This window comes from Nannospalax galili, unplaced genomic scaffold, assembly GCF_000622305.1.
Source record: "Nannospalax galili isolate Female #2095 unplaced genomic scaffold, S.galili_v1.0 scaffold768, whole genome shotgun sequence".
Taxonomy (NCBI): domain Eukaryota; kingdom Metazoa; phylum Chordata; class Mammalia; order Rodentia; family Spalacidae; genus Nannospalax; species Nannospalax galili.
In genome coordinates, this window is record NW_008360317.1 from 4,479,746 (window position 1) to 4,494,915 (window position 15,170).

Genomic DNA, 15,170 nt, shown 5'->3' on the forward strand with positions numbered 1-15,170 from the left:
AGTGCATCCTAAAAAATATTCACAGAAAAACAAGACAGAGTTTCTTAATATGATCAGTCAATTTCCTGACAGCCTGCTGGTTTTTAAAGGTCCCAGATTTATTCTTAGCGATGACAAGTATTTTCTTTCATCCCTAGGGTTTAAACACCAGAGATTCTGAAAATAAAAGTGACATGATTAGGGAAAGACTCCCTACTTCTTTTCTAAAAAGGGGCATTAAGAGACACCTGGGAGGGGAGGGGTAACATGAAGAAGGTGATATCATTTGGAGGAAACTTTTATTGACCAGTGCCATGGCCTCTCCAACAATCCTTCTACTTGAGCCTTACATAAAGTTAGTGATTCAAGCATACCTACCTCTCTATCTTACGGCAAGAAACCTTACGTAGAGAGCATAGAACACTTACCATCGAGAAATACAGAAGCCTCTTTCAATATTACATATGTAATATAAAAAGAGTTTAAATATAGCTACCCTGTAACAGGAGTTCAAAGGCCCTAATAGACACCACAGACTAGAAAATGCAAAGCTCTCTAGTGGTTGACTAGAGAGATTCCAAAGATCCTCAAACAGTACTGGCTATTGCCATTGTACTGTAAGAACCAGACAGTAAGACCCTGTTACTGAAGACATTATACACCTGAACCACAGAACAAATAAGGAGAAATCAAGCTGGTATTGACCTTGAAACTATGTCTCTGCTGGCTAGCTTTCATAGTACTGGAAGGTGCTATGCATGCTACTGACAAAGAAAAGTAATCACCAGCCTTGCTCAGCTGTGATCGCTGCAAGCTACTGGCTTGGCAAGATATGCCCAGTGGTGCAATAGTGGCACAAATATTATGGGAGTAACCAACCACCCTGTAATTGGCTTTAAGTACTGCTTCATAAAAGGGAGTCCGTACCTGACACTATTATCAGGGTGAGAACCTGTGGCTAGACAAATCACAGGTCATAGGGGAGAGCCTACTACTATCATTTTGCTAAACAAAAAATATAAAACTGATTCACAATAACTTATTGCTATACCTATAGGTTGGTACATCTCTCAACTCTCACCAGAGAAGGTTCTTCTTGCAGCAGATGGCAATTAACACAGAGACTGACATATGATCAACATGCAGAGAATAAGAGACTACAGAGTGCTCAACCCTAAGTGGGACACATATTATACCTTCTTTTCCCAAGGCTCAAGGATCATTATGGAAGAGGTAGGTAAAAGATTGTAAGAGCCAGAGGAGGTAGATGAATACAAAGACACTGTGTTGTCTGGACACCACAGGGTAGTTACACATATGAACCCACAGTACTTGCAACAGCAGGCACAAGACTTGTGCAAGCCCAAGCCAGACAGGGGTCCAGCATGGATGGGGGAGGTGGGCAGGAAACCCCAGCCATGGCTGACTATCTATTGATAACTGATGGATGCCGAGAAAGGGAGAATTCTTACTGGTGTGACACCTGGTAGGTTGACCAGGCCCCAGAGCATGAACCCAAACCCAGGAGCACATGGGAGGCATGGAATGGAATTGATAGACCTTTAAAAAACAAAAATTTAAAAATAAATTAAAAACAAAAGGACTGATAAAATGGAGGACATGAAATGGGGGGGAAGGGATTGTGGGGGAGGCTGTCTAAATATGATCTAAATATATTGTATGATTTTGGAATCAATAATAAAAAAGAAAGTTTGAACATAAGTCTACCTGACTCCTATAATGGGGCACAATGAGGTGACCTATCAGCCCTATCAACCAACTAGACAATTGTGTCCTAAAGTTACTTGGATAAATAATTTATCCAAATGATTAGTTGATTTCTGAATTTCCTCAACCATTGATTTCAAAATGGTTGCAACATGCAGAAGCAATCAGTATCCTCCTATAGGTTTCCAACATGATTTTGACCTGAAAATACATGAAGGGGGTCCTTACTACATTCACCAGGACCTTCCTGATCCCCTCCACCTGGCTGCTCCAGGCCACTCACCTCCACCATGTTCAAGTGTCTGAAAGGGCATTGGGGAAAGAAGGTCAAAGGATAATCTTCTCAAATAAGAGTTTCTGTTCATTGTTTGTTACTCCATCGGTGTTGTTTGTGTGCTGTGCCTCTCATCACAAGTTACAAGGCCAACTCTTTCCCAAGAATCAGGAAGAAGAAAGTGCATGCAATTCAGGAAAGTTCCACAAGGTCAAGTACATGCTCACTTTCAAGGGCAGGTGCTTCTACCGGGCAGACCCTGGTCAGGTACAACTCTGCCACAGACCTTCTAATTCTTCCAGAGAAGTGGGAAGTCTCTACTTTCAGTGGAAACCTGCAGCATTTTACATGCTAGCACCCATTTTCTACCATGTTGTGAATACTTGGTTTGTCTGCAGTTACTTTAGCACACTGTTGCCCCTTGGGATCTCTAGCTTGGGGGCACATCTCTGCAGTGGAGTTTAGAGATGTCTGGAAATGGAGAGAGCACCCTGGTTGTTTTTCACTGTCTGAGCTCTGTCCTTTAGCCCTGATGTTCAGAGCACCTGCCGTCCTTCTATGAGCTCCACTAGAGAATGTGGAATCATTTCTGAAAGACTGAGCATAGATTTCCACATTATTCAGGGCTGTCACCCAAGTCTCTAACTACCTTTGGCCAATATATTGACAGTGAAATGAGGTGACAACCCTGTTTTTCTCTCTACAGTGGTAAAGGCCTGCATTGAGGAGAGAAGCTAACCCTGTCCTTCCTTTCCTCCTTTAACCGGAAGTGGGAAGATAAACAGCCTTGAACTTGTAGCTCTTCAGCTGCTAGGCAGAGGGGAGGGAGGGAAAGAGGAGAGTGTGGATAATTACATAAGATCGCAGAACTAGCAGGAGATTCTGGGTGAGCACTTTGTCAAAGACATGCGCACACCTGCCTCAAACAGCAGTTTGACACGTTTACCCTTCTTGTTATGAACAAAGATCTGAAACTTCTAAGCAGGTGTGTCACTTTATTTGATTTTTTTTTTTCCAAGTAAAGGAGCGCAGCCAGTTCATTTGCATGATCTCTAGCAGTTCTTTTCCAATAGAGCCAGACAAGGATACGTGTTTAAGTGGTTGCCATGGAAACCTGAGCACATAGCTCTTCTCCAAGGTCTGCAGGAAGGATGATGAAAAGTTTAAGTAATCACCATGGAAACCCAGAGCAGCTCAATGCCTGGTCAGATCCCTAGCGCATCTGGGACCAGGTCCTGGAGGAAGGTTAATTCTACTCTCCACTGTGGTTCAGCATCAGGCTGATTCGGATGCGTCCACAGTCACAGGTGCACAGCAACCCATAGCCAGGTAACCGTATGCCCCCTTCACTTCTTGGATTCATACTGGATTATGGAGCCTCTCCTTTTCATCCTGCCCAATGTTTTATTCCCTTTTCTCCATTACTTACTCAGTATATCAGGAGCCCAAGGATCTAGGGTCACAAATGGAACCATGGTTTTGTTTGTAGGAGACAAGAAACCTAAGGTCCAGCCTTGCTTTCCCTGTGGCCCTGACCAAGATATGCTTCCCTTTGCATATTCATTAATAATAAAAATGAAGCCAGGTGTTCCTGCCTCAAATAAATAACAGAAAGGAAAGCATTTCTAACTGCTGGCAGTTGGTTTCTGCTATTATAGTTTTCCCCTTTTGTGAGGTAAGTATATCTGGGAATAAGTTGTCCATAAGCCAAATTTTAAAACCCAAGAGCAGATAAAGGAGGCTCCCTAAGGAGCTGTGAAATGTCTCTTGCCTAAAGGGGGGTGATGAGAATCACTCAAAGGGAGTCTCAGGAATGGGAAGAATCACCAGTCTGTGCTGTTTCCTGACAAGGTTGTGACTGTGTGGCTGCCACTAAGTGGTGACCAGTGCTGATGCCAGGTATACAATGAATAACAGACATACACTGTAACCATTAGCGAGCACAGGGAACTGTGAGGATGGGGGAGCTGTAAGAACAATGATGTGAGAGGAAAATGCTTGTTGACATGCTTGTTGCTGCAGTCCTCTGGTTGTACTGGAGTGTGATGCTTCAGAGTACCGCAGGTGGATGTGAGAGATGGATGTGAGTCTCAGTTCTGGCTTCACAAATGCATCATTCAATAAATATTTATCAAGCACCCATTAGGTGCTATGTTCCAAGCTAAGCACTTGGAACTTAACAGTGAAAAAGGCAGTCAAGAATTCCTGGCTCTGACAGAAGACAGACAAACAGACAAAAGAACAGATATAATAGGTCAATTAAACAGTGTATCAAAAAGTGATTAGATTTATGGATTTAAACAAGGAAAGACCAAGGCAAGGAAGGCTGGGAACTGTAGGAGCAGGAGGATGGGCAATTCCCATACACAATAAAGTGTCAAAGTAAGCTTCAGTGAGAAGTGACGAGCTGAGAAAGGTGGACTGAGCAATGTGGATGTTTATGGATAACCTCTAGGAAGAAGGAAGCACAGTCCCAAATATGGTCAAAGGAATCGTGACTGAAACAGAATGAGAATGGAAGCAGACATGACCAGAGAGGGAAGAGTTTGAGGTCAAGCACACAGGACCCCAAAGACTTTGGCTTTCATGCTAAGTGAAATGGGGGCTCCCCAGCAATTGAGGGAATGTGATACCTCATTTTACCAGTTCTCTCTGGATGCTATGTGGTAAGTAGAATGTAGCATGCAAGATGCAAGCAGGGAGACTAGCCAAGAGGCTCTTGAAGTGGTCTAGGGAAGAGAAGACAGTAATTCCTTGTGGAATGCAGAAATGAGCCCAGTGAGAGGTGACCAGATTCCCAGTGCACTGGGCACATTGAGCCAACAGGTTAGATGGGGTTGTGAGAGAAGATTCAAAGGTGACTATTAGTTTTTGGCCTGAGCATCTAGAAAGATGGACTTAGTACTAACTGAAGATGGGGAAAATAGTGGAATAGGTGTGAAGGAGATTTGATTCAGGTTTGGACTTTATATTGATGCACACTATCCAAGTTGAAGTATCCATTAGTGAGCCAAGGCAGTTAGAAATACCAGAAGGGGATGAACTAGAAATATGAATCCATAAGTGACAGTCTCAGTGGTAATTGAGGGGACCACCAAGGGAAAGACACAAAGATGGAGAAGATAACACAGGACTGAACTCTGGAGGCTCCAATATTACCTCAAGGAGAGGCAACAAGCAGGTCAGTCAGAGAAGGAAGAATCCATGGGATGGAAAGAGAAGCAAAAGAGCTTGGTATTTTGTGTGTGTGAATATCATTCATGAGTACTATCTTTGCATTATTTCCATGCCTCCCAGTCCCCTTCTAATTCCTCCCATTGTTTTGTTTTTGAGACAAGGTCTTACTATGCAGCCCTGACTGATCTGAACTTCATTATGTAGACCAGGCTGGCCTCGAAATCAGGTTTCCATGGACTTCTGCCTCCCAAGTGCTGGGATTAAAGTTGTGTGCCACCATACCAAGGGAAAATGAGATGACAACTGGTCAGTGGAATTAGTAACACAAAGGACATTTGTGATCCTTAAAAAAATTATTTTGGTGTTATTGTGGGGACAAAACTAGGTTGGAATGGTTCCTAGAGAGAATGAGAGGAGACAAGTTGGAAATGGCAAGTACAGGGACCTCTTTCCAGAGGCTTTATCCTACAGACTCTGCGAGCTTCAGTGTCTTCATCTTAGTGGCATGCCTGCCAAATTGTAAATACCAATAAAAAGCCACTAGAATGTTGATCTGGGGTTACTCCTTCTCTTATGTGGAAATCTAGCTCTCCAGAGATACTTAGTTGATAAAAGTATAACAGTTTAGAGCTGCAAGCAATTTCCATGTCCTCCCTTTCTGTGATGTGAGAAAGCAGAGGGATGGACAGGATTCCTAAAGTAGAATGAAGACAGAATCTGAGCTGGAAGGCTCCTTAAGAATTCTATGTAGCTTTCATATTGGTTTAGTCTGATTTATGTTCCTTTAACAAAATACCTGAAACTTAGTACTTAGAAGATATATATATATATATATTTCTATCTATCTATCATGTCTGTCTGTCTGTCTATATAGATTTGCAGAATCTTGCTATGTAGCCCAAGTTGGTCATGAATGTGATTCTCCTGCTTCAGCATCTTGGGTACTGGGATTACTGGTGTGAAGCACCATGCCCAGCAGGAGAAAAACAGGTTGCATCATAGTTTTGGAGGCTAAGATAGTTAAGGGGTCTAAGATCGGGTGGCCCACCTCTTCAGCCTGTGATGAGGGGTCCTTTGGGTACATTACAGTAGAAGGGATGTTATCACAGTGGGAGTACGTGTGTGTGTGAGAGAGAACACATGGAGTGACAGGAGCATGAGGAGACAGCAAGCAGGGAGACAGCCCTTGAGGGGGTGCTACTCTTTTTCTGATGACCTGCTATCTCATGAACTAGCCAAGACCCCAGAAGAACTATGCTAATCCCTTCCAAGGAAAATGTCCCCACTACCTTCCATTAGGCCTCACTTCAAAGAATCTGCAATCTCCTAATATTACCACATCTGGGACCATGTCTCCAGTACATGAATCTTTGGAGACACATTCAAATTACATATAAAGCACATTATTTATTTAACTATAGAGAAAACTGAGGTCCAACATCACAATTGTGTTAGTAGCTGAGTCAGGGCTAGAACTCATTGTTCCTTGTTCTGGGATCATGGCTTTGATCTTCCCAAACAAATAATGAATTTTGATATGCTTCAGTCTCCAAAGGCTTAGAATTTATAGCCAGCTTCTTAGAATTTATAACCACTAGCATTCTAGAAAAACAGATTTTCTGGTTCCAAGAAAGGCTAATGAAAGTTTCCAAGAAATCTAATCACTGCACATCTCTTTCTAACACTTTGGTCATTTAAATGTCAATTAATCAGAAATTTATAAAGGGAACACTTCTTTAAGACACGACCAGAGGCTATGAATTAGGGAGTTAGAGGGGTATCAGGGAAGATTTCTAACAAGAAAGAAACAAGATAGTATTTCATAGGAGGCTGGGACCCTGGCACAAGTCCTTATTGATTTTCCATGATGTTCAGTGGCAAGTGGAACTAGTTTTCAAAGGATGAAAAGGAGGAAAACTAGAATTACAGTTCTCCCAAAGGCTCAGAGTTTCTCAGGCCTAGCTAGGCAAAAGGCATCAGAAGAAATGGCAGGTATCATGTGGGTGGCTGACTTCTGAGTTGCATTAAAGGGTTTTAAGTATTTTATGCATTTCAAATGTGTCTCATGGTAAGCTCACTCCAAACCCTTAAAGTCAAGGGTAGGGTTTCTGGTAGAGTAGAGGAAAAGAGAAGGTGGGGGGGGGAGGCATTTAGAAGGCACAGTCACTTAAAAGTGGTATTCTTCTGAAAACCTCTTCACTAACCAATTAAGTGAAAATTTCTGAGGGTAAAATTCAGGCAACCAGATCTTATGAAGACTCATAGATTATTTTACCTGAAACAGAACCACTGAGAAGTGTAAAAACTTACTTTAAGTCCCTGTATGAATCATGATCAGTATCAACTTGAAAATTAAATATGGTCATGATAACACTGAACAATTTGGATAGGTTTTTTCCAATATGTCCTCAAGAACAAAATAATTACAAAGTTTAGTGAATATGAAGAACTGAGAAGGTCTTTGAGGGGTAAGTTATTAAAAATTAGCACATTACTGTGTGAAAGAATACTTCTCATTCTTTGACATGCATGCAAATCACCCCTTGATTTAGTTGCAGACTATGATTCCATAGTTTTGGCATGGGACCTGCACACTAGGTCAGGTTCCTTTTCCTGTGACAAAATATCTAATACAACTTAAAGGAGGGAACATTAATTTTGGCTTATGGCTTCAGAGGTTTCCACTGATGGTCAGTGGCTCCATTATTTCTGGACTGTGTTGAGGCAGTATGGCAGTGAGCACATGGTGAAACAAAGCTGCTCACCTCCTAGTGGTGAGTAGGCAAAGAGGAGGAAGGTGCCAGGGACAAAATATACCCTGCAAAGGGATGCCCTCAGTGACTTGTTTTTATCTCTCAAGGTTCCCACCCTCTCATGGCAGCCAGTTAAGCTACAGATACACCAAATGGATGAAGTCACTGATGAGGTTAAAGCCCTCATGATCCAGTCACCTTCCAAAGACAAGGCCCACATCTAAACATTGTTATACTTGGAATCAAGTCTTCAACACAGGAGTTTGGGAAGACATTTGAGATCAGAACCACAGTAGCCTAAAACTATATTTCTAAGCAAAGTCCTTGCTTTTACTCAAGAGTTAAAATCACAGCTTTGGGGATGGAGTGAGTTCCAGTGCTTAGTCTTCCATTCTGTCAGTTGGTGTGACTATGATCTTATAAAGACTTGCAGATTATTTTACCTGAAACAGAACCACTGAGAAGTGTGAAAACATACTTTAAAGCCCTGTATGAATGCTCTTCCATTCTGTGTGATTTGGTGCAGTAGTCAATTTCCACTTTTTTTCATTAGTAAATTGCCCCTCTAGTCCCCACTTCTGGAAAGCACACCCTTGTGTATGTGTCTTGCAGTATGAACAGGTGCTGCCAGGTTCTTATATCCTTTCCATGTTGGTTAGCTTTCTGTCACTGTGTCAGAATAGCTGAGAAAACAACTTAAGGGAGGAAGAATTCATTTAACTTGCAGTTTCAGTCCATGGTAGGCTGGCTCCATTGCTTTTAAGTCTGTGGTAAGAAGAAGCATCACGGTGGAAGGGCATGGTATAGGAGAACTGCTCACCTCACGGTGGTCAGGAAACAAACATTAAGGGACCAGGGAAAAAAATATGCCTTCAAGGTGGGGTATGGTGACTCATGCCTTTAAATCCAGCACTTGGGAGGCAGTGGCAGGTAGACCTCTGTGGATTGAGACCAACCTGGTCTACATAGTGAGTTCCAGGCCAGCTGGTGCTACAGGGAGACCCCGTTTCAAAAAAAATGTGTCTTCAACCTGGCCCCATTTCCTAATATCACATACAGCTAATGGATTATCCCATCGATGAAGTTAGCACCTTTGTAAACCAATTCCTCTCAGTAATGTCATCATGATGGAGACCAAGCCTAATATAAAGCTTCCTAAGGAAGTGTTTCAAATCCAGATCATAATCCTACTCTTCCTGGATTCATTAAATCATGATTGTGATGGAAGTGGGCCAAACTGTTCCTATGAGCCCACTCCCATTAGTGGCTAGAACAAGGTCTAAGGTCAGTCAGGACTGGTTAGTGACAAAATGTTGTGAGACATGGTTTTCTACCATGTGAGAGAACTAGTTAGTGTGCAGAGGGACAATTCAGACCCTCCTGCCATCCTCCAAAATCTCTCTTTTGCTTAACTTATTTTGAGTTTGATTGCCCCCAAAGCATAAAAAAATTCTGTTAGCTGATTCATCTGTAAGATGGGGAAAATAGTGGGATGGGATGTAAACGATACTTTTATTATGGATATTGAAGAAGAGGACATGTGTAAGGTTCTTAGGGCAGACACCTTAAGGAAATGTTCCAGTTAGAGGAAATGCTTCAGGGCCAGGCATAGGGCTGGTACTCAAGAAATGGCCTATCATAGAGACTGAATTCTTGGTTCAAATCTGGACAACTGTGACCTCTGAGCATCGATCCAAATGTAAAACTGTATATCCTCAGTTCAATCCATGACTCCCCCGCACATAGCAGAGCCACTCACTCCATAGAACCAAGATCAATTTGACCAAATCTGCGCCTAGTCTTAACGACTTACTGAGGGCTGTGTTACTGAGGTTAGAATGTATCACCCACAAGTTCATGAATTAGAACCTTAATTTTCAATGCAGTATACTGGGCTGTGTGGGAGGAATCAGGAGGACTTTGCCCATGGATTGAGGCAGGAAAGCTTTGTCCAGATTCTGTCTCCATGAACTTGGACTTTCTAGCTCTGGAATCACAAGCCAAATCAACCTATTTTCTTTATAATTTTCCATCTGTGGTATTTTCTTGTAGCAACATCAAAGCAATAAGAGATCAAAAGGACCCCTAACTCTGAGAGGTGAATTTGGAGCTGAATTCTCCTCTGGCCTTTTTTTGGAATAACTTGGTCTAAGTCCATTTGCCAGAAACTCTACATGTGTCTAGGTGTTGGATTTTTATGACTTTTGAATTCCTAAAAATTCCCACATCCCACTTCATTGCAGATGCCCCATTACCTACTATTTCATACTGACTTCCCACACATCTAAATCATGTATCGTATGTGAAGTGCTCAAATGACCGGAGCCTGGCATTGCTTTAGATGGAGTTTGCTCATAGTTCAACTCAATGCATATTGATCAAACTCTTAGTGTGTAAGCCTAGAGCCAGTCATGCTGTCCACCCCTCCAGCAGCCTTATGATGTGACCCTTATGACACTGACAACAAGCTAATCAGTGGAGGAGGTCCATTCCTGAGCTGCATCATGAATTAGGCTGTGGATGCCTGTCAGTGAAGAAACATAACAGTGGGACACCCTTGCCCAGAAAGAAGAATAGACACCGTACCTATTACCAGAGCTGTGGGCTCATGATTGGAGCTGGAAATGACTGCTTTCATAGAATCATAGTAGTTTAGCTGCAAACAAAGAGTGAGAAAATGCTAATTATTAAGAAGATCACCCACCAGGTCAAGTACCAGTTTGTAACAGTATTTATAGCTTTCCTTCCAAAGATCTCAGGATGGAGAAGGGAGCCTCTTTTCCAAGAATAGGAGCACTAAAAAAATAACCAAACAAACCATTTTTGTTGTCAGACACTTTGGTGGCTTGGTGTAGTGCTCAGCAGTTTCCTCCCTTCACATGGAGTCTGATGCCCAAACAAACAATTCCTGGGCATTGAGACCCCGAGGCAGCTTCTATTTCTCAGTTCATCATGTTCTAAGAAAATCTGAATGCTGTAGGCAGTTTACAGAGAAAACATTTATCTTTCCCTGGAAATCATCTTTATATTTATAATCATCCCTGGAAGGGATGCTGAGCATCATACTGGAAGAGTGAGACCCTTTTCTCTTCATTTTCCCCCCAATTTTGAAGATTGAGAGCTAGATCTTGAATGAATGTGTGACAGTTGGGCATCCAGGGCCTTTGGGCAGGGCTCTGATGGGGGAGCCAAACTCAGATGCCAGAAACCAGATTTAGTAGGGTCTGATTTCTCTTTTCTGGCCACCTTCTTCTCCAGTGGAAGCCTTTAGCCTTAAGTTATGAATTGGATCAAGCCATGATTATATTAGAAGAGCAAAGGCAAGCTGCAAGATTAATAGGCTTTTAAAAAATTATTTTTATGTGTATGAGTGTATTTATTGCCTGCATGAATGTGAGTGCAACCATGTCATACAATGCCCACAGAGGTCAGAAGAGGGCGTTAGAATTATGGATGGTTGTAAGCCGGTGTGTTTGGTGTTACGATTTGAACCCAGGTCCTCTGCAAGAATGTCAGTGCTCTTAACCACTGATCCATCCCTCTAGCCCATAATAGGCTTTAAAAATTTCATTTAGTAGTTGTAAGCAGGATGCAAAACCCATGGAAATCTCAAGGACTCAGTCCTATATACACAATCCCACTATGAGTCCTAAAACACTCTGATCATGTGAGTTGCTTTTAGGCCTACGAGAGGAAGGGAAGCACATCTACTGTCTTCAGAGCCCAAGACACTGGGCAAGGACCATTCTCACCAGGCTTCAGACCTGAGGACACCAGGCAAGGCCCAATCCCACCAGGAGATTCACATGGGCTGTTTTCACTGGCTTCCTACACCACCAGCCAATTATCATTCTTGTACCATTCTGTGAATGTTACCTAACATTTATTTATCTTGTTTTCAGCTAGGCTTGCAAAGTTGACTGAGAAGCAGTGGTGACTTATTAAGCAATATGGATGATTCTTATCTGATGGTTCAAGTTGTATACCCTAGAGAGGAGAGGGCAGCCTGCAAGAGGTAGCTTACCTCTTGCGTTTTTGTTTGTTTTTTACCTGAGTGACCCAATCTCCATGCACTTTCCAGCGGATGAACTTTCCATTTGGAGTAGTCATGGCATTGTGAATGGCAACACTTGGCATGTTCTCAACTTGGGGCATTTTCTTCCAAGTTCTAAAGAGAACGTAAAACTCTCAAAATGATAAAAACAACCAACCCTCCCACATCCTGTTCCCTTCCAGTCAGGAACCTTGCCTGTGGTGGTGATCTTTTGGTTGTTCAAGAGTGCTGCACTCCCTCCCCAGTTGGCTTGCATTGATCCTTTTCACCAAGCCCTCCCAAGCTGTCCATGGGGACCTCTCTGAATGAGCCACACCAGTTGAGCTCTAGCTTTTCTGGATTCCAGAAAAGCTGAGCCACAGTTAACATAGCAGCTCTACTTTTCTTGTGAGATGTTTGTGCAACCCAAAGGTAAAGGTGCTCTTTTTGAGCCCCATGAGCTTCCATAGGGAGCAAAGACTTAAAAAAATCCTCACTGGGGGAACACTATTATCCCCTTTCGTAGAATGAGGAAATAAAGGCATAAAAGATGAAAAACATGCTAATGTTAGTGAATAGTAGTTAGTTCCAACTTCAGCAGCCTGGATTTCAGCATAAAATATTCTTAATGCCTGTCCACAATAATGTTCAAAGTTGTCCTATGGTCCACCAAGTCTCAGAACTGCTTTTCAAATAAAATATTCCAGTACCTGGAATGGCCATACACCACTGAAGCCCATGGACTAATGCTTTTACACTGCCGGTCATCATGGTAGTGCCCTGGTGTTCCCCAAGTAGGTCCAATATCAAATAATTCCTCCCGTACAGGTCAATAGCCCCTTTCTGAAATGCTTGAAGCATGAATGTTTCTATTTTATACTTTCCCATATTTTGAATATTTGCATATATATATGATATCTTGGGGATGGGACTTACTAAATGTGAAGTTCATTTGTGTTTCCTACACATCATATACACATGCCTGATGGTACTGATGGTAATTTTATGCATTGCTGCCAATGCATCAGCATTTGGCAACAGTCTGTCATTTGATTTCAGATGTGAAATTTGCCACTTGTAACATCACATCAGCTCTCGACTGCTTTGAAATTTGGAACATTTCAGATTTTGAAAATTTAGATTAGGGATGTGCAACCTATAGTTATTTTTCCACTTCATTAGGCATATCATAAAGTGTTCATCCTCTGTCTTTTTTTTTCCTTCACTGTTCAAGGTTTATTTGGTGTTTTAGTTAGCATGACACTTGGTAGCTGATTGCATTATCCATATGCAGATTTTACTTTTTACATTCTATTGCAATGTACATTGATACATTAAATAATACACAAAATAAGATCCTTTAGAACAGTTCTGCATAAGACATGCTGTAATGGATTTATACACTGGATCCCAGGATGTGACTAATTGGAAAACACTTGACTAGGCATGTTTGGTGAAGTCAGATAGCACACAGTAAAACATCTGGTTTACAGGGAAGTGGATCTTATACAAATTGGCAGTGGTGTCTCAGATGGCAGAACTTTTTCACACTAACCAGTTTAGAACTATACAAGTACCATTTAGCATCAGGATATAGCTGTGGTCGGGGTTCTACCTTTAGGAACTCAATGTTTTCCTACACCTTCTTAATACAACCTCATTAATCACAGCTCAGGTGAAAAGGAAAACATGTACTGTCTCTAGCAGAAAGCCGGCTGCAGCCTGGACAGTGGAGGCTGTGATGTCAGGAGACTAAAACTGCAGCTCCTTCTGGATTCTTCTTCAGGTGGGCCCCCTCTTCTGGAGTCAGTCAACTTCACCACGTCTGAGATCCCGTTCTGTCGCAGGACACAGGGCACACTGAGGAAGACCTCATCCTTTATTTCATAGAGACCATTAATCATGGTGGAAATTGGGTGCACCGGCCTAAGATTCTTCATTATGCGCTCCACCAGATCTGCCACAGAGAGTCCAATGGCACAGGAAGTATAACCTTTCAGTTTGACCACCTCATAGTCACTGTCAACCACCTGTTTGTGAACATCCTTCCACTGTTCCTTATCTGCATCGGTGCCCAGTTCTGGATTCAGAGTCTTCGGGGTGACGCCAGCGATGTTCATGCCGCTCCACACGAGCACACTCGAGTCTTCGTGCTCCCTGAGGACCCATCCGTGACAGCTCAGTGGGTGAACACCCAGCCTTTCTCCCATCAGGTAACGGAACCGGGCTGAATCCAGATTGCAACCACTTCCAATAACTCGGTTTTGGGAAAGCCACTTATCTTCCAAGGCACATAGGTCAAGATATCCACTGGATTTGAAACGACAAGCAACTTGCAGTTGGGACTGTACTTCACAACATTAGGGATGATGAACTTGAAGATGTTCACATTAGGCTGGACCAAATTGAGACGACTCTGCCCCTCCTGCTGCCGCGCCCCAGCTTGGAATTGGCAGTCGCACTGTAGTCTTTGCCAGAGACAATTTTTGGTGTTTTAAGGAAGAGGTTGCCATGCTGGAGATCCATCATCTCACCCTTCAGTTTGTCCTCCATGACATCAAGCGCAAGTTCATCTGCCAAGTCCTTCATTAAGATAATGATAGCACAGGCTATGCCGACAGCACCAACCCCAACCACTGTAATCTTGTTCTGGGGGGTCTGTTCTTCCATAAGAAGGTTCACAATCAGCTGATCCCTGAGGCTTGCCATCCTGGACTTGGAACCAAAAGGGACCCGGAGTGGACGATGGGCGGTGTCGGGGCACGCGGCAGCGGGCAGCCAGGTTCGGACTCAGCGACAGCGGCTCCAGTACACTGAGCCCCGAGCGGGAGCCCTCTGTCCTTTTTAATTAATTATTCACACGAGAGTTTACTTCTTTCATTAAATTATTAAGTGGTTTTGACTACTTCTCAAGTATTAAGTTTATATGTTTCTACCCCCTGAGAAGTTATCTCTAGAGAATCTTCTGAGACTCTGCATTTCCAACATGCTCCCAAGCGATGTCCGGGCTGTGTCCATGGTTAAAAGCACAGGTTTAGGGGAAAAGTCTGGTTGCAGGTTGTGACCTTCCATTCTGAGGCACATTTAATTTTGTGGAGGAGATTTTGGAAACAGAAAATGGATCAGAAAAAAAAAAAAACCTAGCCAAACTTAGAGGCTTGATGAGATTAAGGAAATGGTGATGCTGATCAGAGATCAAAGTTAATTGTTTTGAAATGTGTGTTCA

General features: G+C 42.7%; 1 pseudogene across 1 annotated transcript; it reads right to left on the reverse strand.

Moving 5' to 3' along the window:
* Window positions 1-13,688: 13,688 nt before the first annotated feature.
* Window positions 13,689-14,707, reverse strand: LOC103727257 (annotated as a pseudogene). The gene has a single exon (XR_001872237.2). The product of XR_001872237.2 is annotated as an L-lactate dehydrogenase A chain pseudogene (transcript).
* Window positions 14,708-15,170: the final 463 nt, after the last annotated feature.